The 6,544-nt window shown below is 38.2% G+C and overlaps 1 long non-coding RNA gene across 2 annotated transcripts in view; it reads left to right on the forward strand.

Moving 5' to 3' along the window:
• The window catches only part of LOC149790423 (uncharacterized), a 460,980-nt gene that overhangs the window by 190,360 nt on the left and 264,076 nt on the right, over positions 1-6,544 (forward strand). The gene's annotated exons all lie outside the window — the stretch shown is intronic.

The following is a 6,544-nucleotide window of genomic DNA, read 5'->3' on the forward strand; positions in this document are numbered from 1 at the left end:
CTGTTTTACATATACCACAAAGATGAACATGGTCAGGCATCTGTTTTACATACACCACAATGATGAACATGGTCAGGCATCTGTTTTACATATACCACAAAGATGAACATGGTCAGGTGTCTGTTTTAGATACAACACAATGATGAACATGGTCAGGTGTTTGTTTTACATACACCACAATGATGAACATGATCAGGCATCTGTTTTAGATACACCACACTGATGAACATGGTCAGGCATCTGTTTTAGATACAACACAATGATGAAGATGGTCAGGTGTCTGTTTTACATACACCACAATGATGAAGATGGTCAGGCATCTGTTTTAGATACACCACAATGATGAACATGGTCAGGCATCTGTTTTACATACACCACAATGATGAAGATGGTCAGGTGTCTGTTTTACATATACCACAAAGATGAACATGGTCAGGTGTCTGTTTTAGATACACCACAAAGATGAACATGGTCAGGCATCTGCTTTAGATACACCACAATGATGAACATGGTCAGGTGTCTGTTTTACATATACCACAAAGATGAACATGGTCAGGTGTCTGTTTTACATACACTACAATGATGAACATGGTCAGGCATCTGTTTTACATACACCACAATGATGAACATGGTCAGGCATCTGTTTTACATACACCACAATGATGAACATGGTCAGGCATCTGTTTTACATATACCACAAAGATGAACATGGTCAGGTGTCTGTTTTAGATACAACACAATGATGAACATGGTCAGGTGTTTGTTTTACATACACCACAATGATGAACATGATCAGGCATCTGTTTTACATACACCACAATGATGAACATGGTCAGGCATCTGTTTTACATACACCACAATGATGAACATGGTCAGGCATCTGTTTTACATACACCACAAAGATGAACATGGTCAGGCATCTGTTTTAGATACAACACAATGATGAACATGGTCAGGTGTTTGTTTTACATACACCACAATGATGAACATGGTCATGCGTGTTTTACATATACCACAGTGATGAACATGGTCAGGTGTCTGTTTTATATACACCACAATGATGAACATGGTCAAGTGTCTGTTTTAGATACACCACAATGATGAAAATGGTCAGGCATCAGTTTTAGATACACTACAATGATGAACATAGGTATCTGTTTTACATACACCACAATGATTAAGATGGTCAGGCATCTGTTTTACATACACCACAATGATGAAGATGGTCAGGTGTCTGTTTTACATACACCACAATGATGAAGACGGTCAGGTGTCTGTTTTAGATATTCCACAATGATGAAGATGGTCAGGCATCTGTTTTACATACACCACAATGATGAAGATGGTCGGGCATCTGTTTTAGATACACCACAATGATGAAGATGGTCAGGCATCTGTTTTAGATACACCACAATGATGAAGATGGTCAGGCATCTGTTTTACATACACCACAATGATGAAGATGGTCAGGAATCTGTTTTAGATACACCACAATGATGAAGATGGTCAGGCATCTGTTTTAGATACACCACAATGATGAAGATGGTCAGGCATCTGTTTTACATACACCACAATGATGAAGATGGTCGGACATCTGTTTTACATACACCACAATGATGAACATGGTCAGGCATCTGTTTTACATACACCACAATGATGAACATGGTCAGGTGTCTGTTTTATATACACCACAATGATGAACATGGTCAAGTGTCTGTTTTAGATACACCACAATGATGAAAATGGTCAGGCATCAGTTTTAGATACACCACAATGATGAACATGGTCAGGTATTTGTTTTACATACACCACAATGATTAAGATGGTCAGGTGTCTGTTTTACATACACCACAATGATTAAGATGGTCAGGCATCTGCTTTACATACACCACATTGATGAAGATGGTCAGGTGTCTGTTTTGCATACACCACAATGATGAAGATGGTCAGGTGTCTGTTTTACATACACCACAATGATGAAGATGGTCAGGCATCTGTTTTACATACACCACAATGATGAAGATGGTCAGGTGTCTGTTTTACATACACCACAATGATGAAGATGGTCAGGCATCTGTTTTACATACACCACAATCATGAAGATGGTCAGGCATCTGTTTTACATACATGACAATGATGAAAATGGTCAGGTGTCTGTTTTACATACACCACAATGATGAAGATGGTCAGGCATTTGTTTTACATACACCACAATGATGAAGATGGTCAGGTGTCTGTTTTACATACACCACAATGATGAAGATGGTCAGGCATCTGTTTTACATACACCACAATGATGAAGATGGTCAGATGTCTGTTTTACATAAACCACAATGATGAAGATGGTCAGGCATCTGTTTTACATACACCACAATGATGAAAATGGTCAGACGTCTGTTTTAGATACACCACAATGATAAAGATGGTCAGGTGTTTGTTTTACATACACCACAATGATGAAGATGGTCAGGTGTCTGTTTTAGATACACCACAATGATGAAGATGGTCAGATGTCTGTTTTACATACACCACAATGATGAAAATGGTCAGGTGTCAGTTTTAGATACACCACAGTGATGAAGATGGTCAGGTGTCTGTTTTATATACACAGTGAACATGGTCAGGCATCTGTTTTGCATATACCACAATGATGAACATGGTCATGCATCTGTTTTAGATACACCACAATGATGAAAATGGTCAGGTGTCTGTTTTAGATACACCACAATGATAAAGATGGTCAGGTGTTTGTTTTACATACACCACAATGATGAAGATGGTCAGGTGTCTGTTTTAGATACACCACAATGATGAAGATGGTCAGATGTCTGTTTTACATACACCACAATGATGAAAATGGTCAGGTGTCAGTTTTAGATACACCACAGTGATGAAGATGGTCAGGTGTCTGTTTTATATACACAATGAACATGGTCAGGCATCTGTTTTGCATATACCACAATGATGAACATAGGTATTTGTTTTACATACACCACAATGATTAAGATGGTCAGGCATCTGTTTTACATACACCACACTTATGAAGATGGTTGGACATCTGTTTTACATACACCACAATGATGAAGATGGTCAGGCATCTGTTTTAGATATACCACAATGATGAAGATGGTCAGGTGTCTGTTTTACATACACCACAATGATGAAGATGGTCAGGCATCTGTTTTACATACACCACAATGATGAAGATGGTCAGGTGTCTGTTTTACATAAACCACAATGATGAAGATGGTCAGGCATCTGTTTTACATACACCACAATGATGAAAATGGTCAGGCGTCTGTTTTAGATACACCACAATGATAAAGATGGTCAGGTGTTTGTTTTACGTACACCACAATGATGAAGATGGTCAGGTGTCTGTTTTACATACACCACAATGATGAAAATGGTCAGGTGTCAGTTTTAGATACACCACAGTGATGAAGATGGTCAGGTGTCTGTTTTATATACACAATGAACATGGTCAGGCATCTGTTTTGCATATACCACAATGATGAACATGGTCAGGTGTCTGTTTTACATACACCACAATGATGAACATGGTCAGGCATCTGTTTTACAAATACCACAATGATGAACATGGTCAGGTGTCTGTTTTATATACACCACAATGATGAACATGGTCAGGTGTCTGTTTTACATACACCACAATGATGAAAATGGTCATGCATCTGTTTTACATATATCACAATGATGAACATGGTCAGATGTCTGTTTTACATACACCACAATGATGAAAATGGTCATGCATCTGTTTTACATATGCCACAATGATGAACATGGTCAGGTGTCTGTTTTACATACACCACAATGATGAAAATGGTCATGCATCTGTTTTACATATACCACAATGATGAACATGGTCAGGTGTCTGTTTTATATACACCACAATGATGAACATGGTCAGGTGTCTGTTTTACATACACCACAATGATGAACATGGTCATGCATCTGTTTTACATATACCACAATGATGAAGATGGTCAGGTGTCTGTTTTACATACACCACAATGATGAAGATGGTCAGGTGTCTGTTTTATATACACCACAATGATGAACATGGTCAGATGTCTGTTTTATATACACCACAATGATGAACATGGTCAAGTGTCTGTTTTAGATACACCACAATGATGAAAATGGTCAGGCATCAGTTTTAGATACACCACAATGATGAACATAGGTATTTGTTTTACATACACCACAATGATTAAGATGGTCAGGCATCTGTTTTACATACACCACAATGATGAAGATGGTTGGACATCTGTTTTACATACACCACAATGATGAAGATGGTCAGGCATCTGTTTTAGATCGTCCACAATGATGAAGATGGTCAGGCATCTGTTTTAGATACACCACAATGATGAAGATGGTCAGGTGTCTGTTTTACATACACCACAATGATAAAGATGGTTGGACATCTGTTTTACATACACCACAATGATAAACATGGTCAGGCATTTGTTTTAGATACACCACAATGATGAACATGGTCAGGTGTCTGTTTTAGATACACCACAATGATGAAAATGGTCAGGTGTCTGTTTTACATACACCACAATGATGAAAATGGTCAGGTGTCTGTTTTACATACACCACAATGATGAAAATGGTCAGGTGTCTGTTTTACATACACCACAATGATGAAAATGGTCAGGTGTCTGTTTTACATACACCACAATGATGAACATGGTCAGGTGTCTGTTTTAGATACACCGCAATGATGAAGATGGTCAGGCATCTGTTTTCCATACACCACAATGATGAAGATGGTCAGGTGTCTGTTTTAGATACTCCACAATGATGAACATGGTCAGGTGTCTGTTTTAGATACACCGCAATGATGAAAATGGTCAGGGATTTGACAAACATCTTGTACATGTTGGTCTATCTGTAGTTCATATTTATCCATCCATTTATTTGTCCATCCACCCATCCCATCAAAATCTGTATGTGCCACTCATAGTGCTGGAGAACTGGTTAGGTTCTGTTCTGGAGTTTCACACTTTTGCACAGGATTCAGAGTTTAATGAATATATTCTCTCTGATTTTCCCAACTGGTTTTGCTATTTTTCACAGGGTTCAAATATAGTCTTTTATGTGACTCAAGGCAAGGCACTCTACTCCCACTGTCTGGACTCTTTATAGTCTTTTATGTGACTTTAGGCAAGCACACTACTCTCACTGTCTTGACTCTTTATTGACTTTTATGTGGCTCAAGGCAAGGCACTCTACTCCCATATTCTTCACTCTTTATAGTCTTTTATGTGACTCAAGGCAAGGCACTCTACTCCCACTGTCTTCACTCTTTAGTCTTTTTTGTGACTTTAGGCAAGCACACTACTCCCACTGTCTTGCACATTATAGTCTTTTATGTGACTCAAGGCAAGGCACTCTACTCACACTGTCTTCACTCTTTATAGTCTTTTATGTGGCTTTAGGCAAGCACACTACTCCCACTGTCTTGCACATTATAGTCTTTTATGTGACTCAAGGCAAGGCACTCTACTCCCACGGTCCTGACTCTTTATAGCCTTTTATGTGACTTAAGGCAAGGCACTCTAATCCCACTGTCTTTCACTTTATAGTATTTTATGTGACTCAAGGCAAGGCACTCTACTCTCACTGTCTTGCACTTTATGGTCTTTAATGTGACTCAAGGCAATGCACTCTACTCCCACTGTATTGACTCTTCATAGCACTTTTATGTTACTTAATGCAAGGCACTCTACTCCCACTGTCTTGCACTTTATAGTCTTTTATGTGACTTAAGGCAATACATTCTACTCCCACTGTATTGACTCTTTATAGCACTTTTATGTTACTTAATGCAAGGCATTCTACTCCCACTGTCTTGCACCTTATAGGTGGCGCTCACCAGATAATATGTACTTTTGAGAGAGTGTCGTATGTAAGGTGAAGTAGTTCGCATTTAAAACATGCACAGTGGAGAGAATGTTTGCATACCTCTATGCTACATTAATGTAATGTGGATGATATTTCTTTTGGATATTGTACTTTTGGAAATTTTACATGATTTAAGCACACTGCTAACTAAAATGACTACTCCCTTGTGTTAAAAAATCAGTCTGAATTAGTCTAAAGTACACTATACATAGCAGCTATTAAAATAGGGAAAATGAATTTTGCCAGACTAGACAATACCAGCTTGTGAAAGTGCAATGAATGAATTACCAAATATATAAAATGTAAAAAAAGTTATCGGCTCTTTTTTATACAATTTACCTCTGAAGTTCAGGAAGTGAAAATGACCAAGTAGAGCTAGCACTTTTTTGAAAGGTGCACATTTGAAGTAAGGCCAAGCTGTATACTCTATAACCCATAGTACACCCATCAATCATACACCAAAATAAAGGGAATTAAAGGTTCTTTGCATTATACCTAAGATATACAAGGTCTTTTTTAAATAGCCAGTATAACCAGTGAGGAAAGCCGGGGACACTCTTTTTCTTTAAAATCCTAACCCTATGCAAAATGCGAAACTGTAAAGCGCCAC

This window comes from Sinohyriopsis cumingii, chromosome 10 (genome assembly GCF_028554795.1).
Source record: "Sinohyriopsis cumingii isolate HCF-2022 chromosome 10, ASM2855479v2, whole genome shotgun sequence".
NCBI lineage: Eukaryota > Metazoa > Mollusca > Bivalvia > Unionida > Unionidae > Sinohyriopsis > Sinohyriopsis cumingii.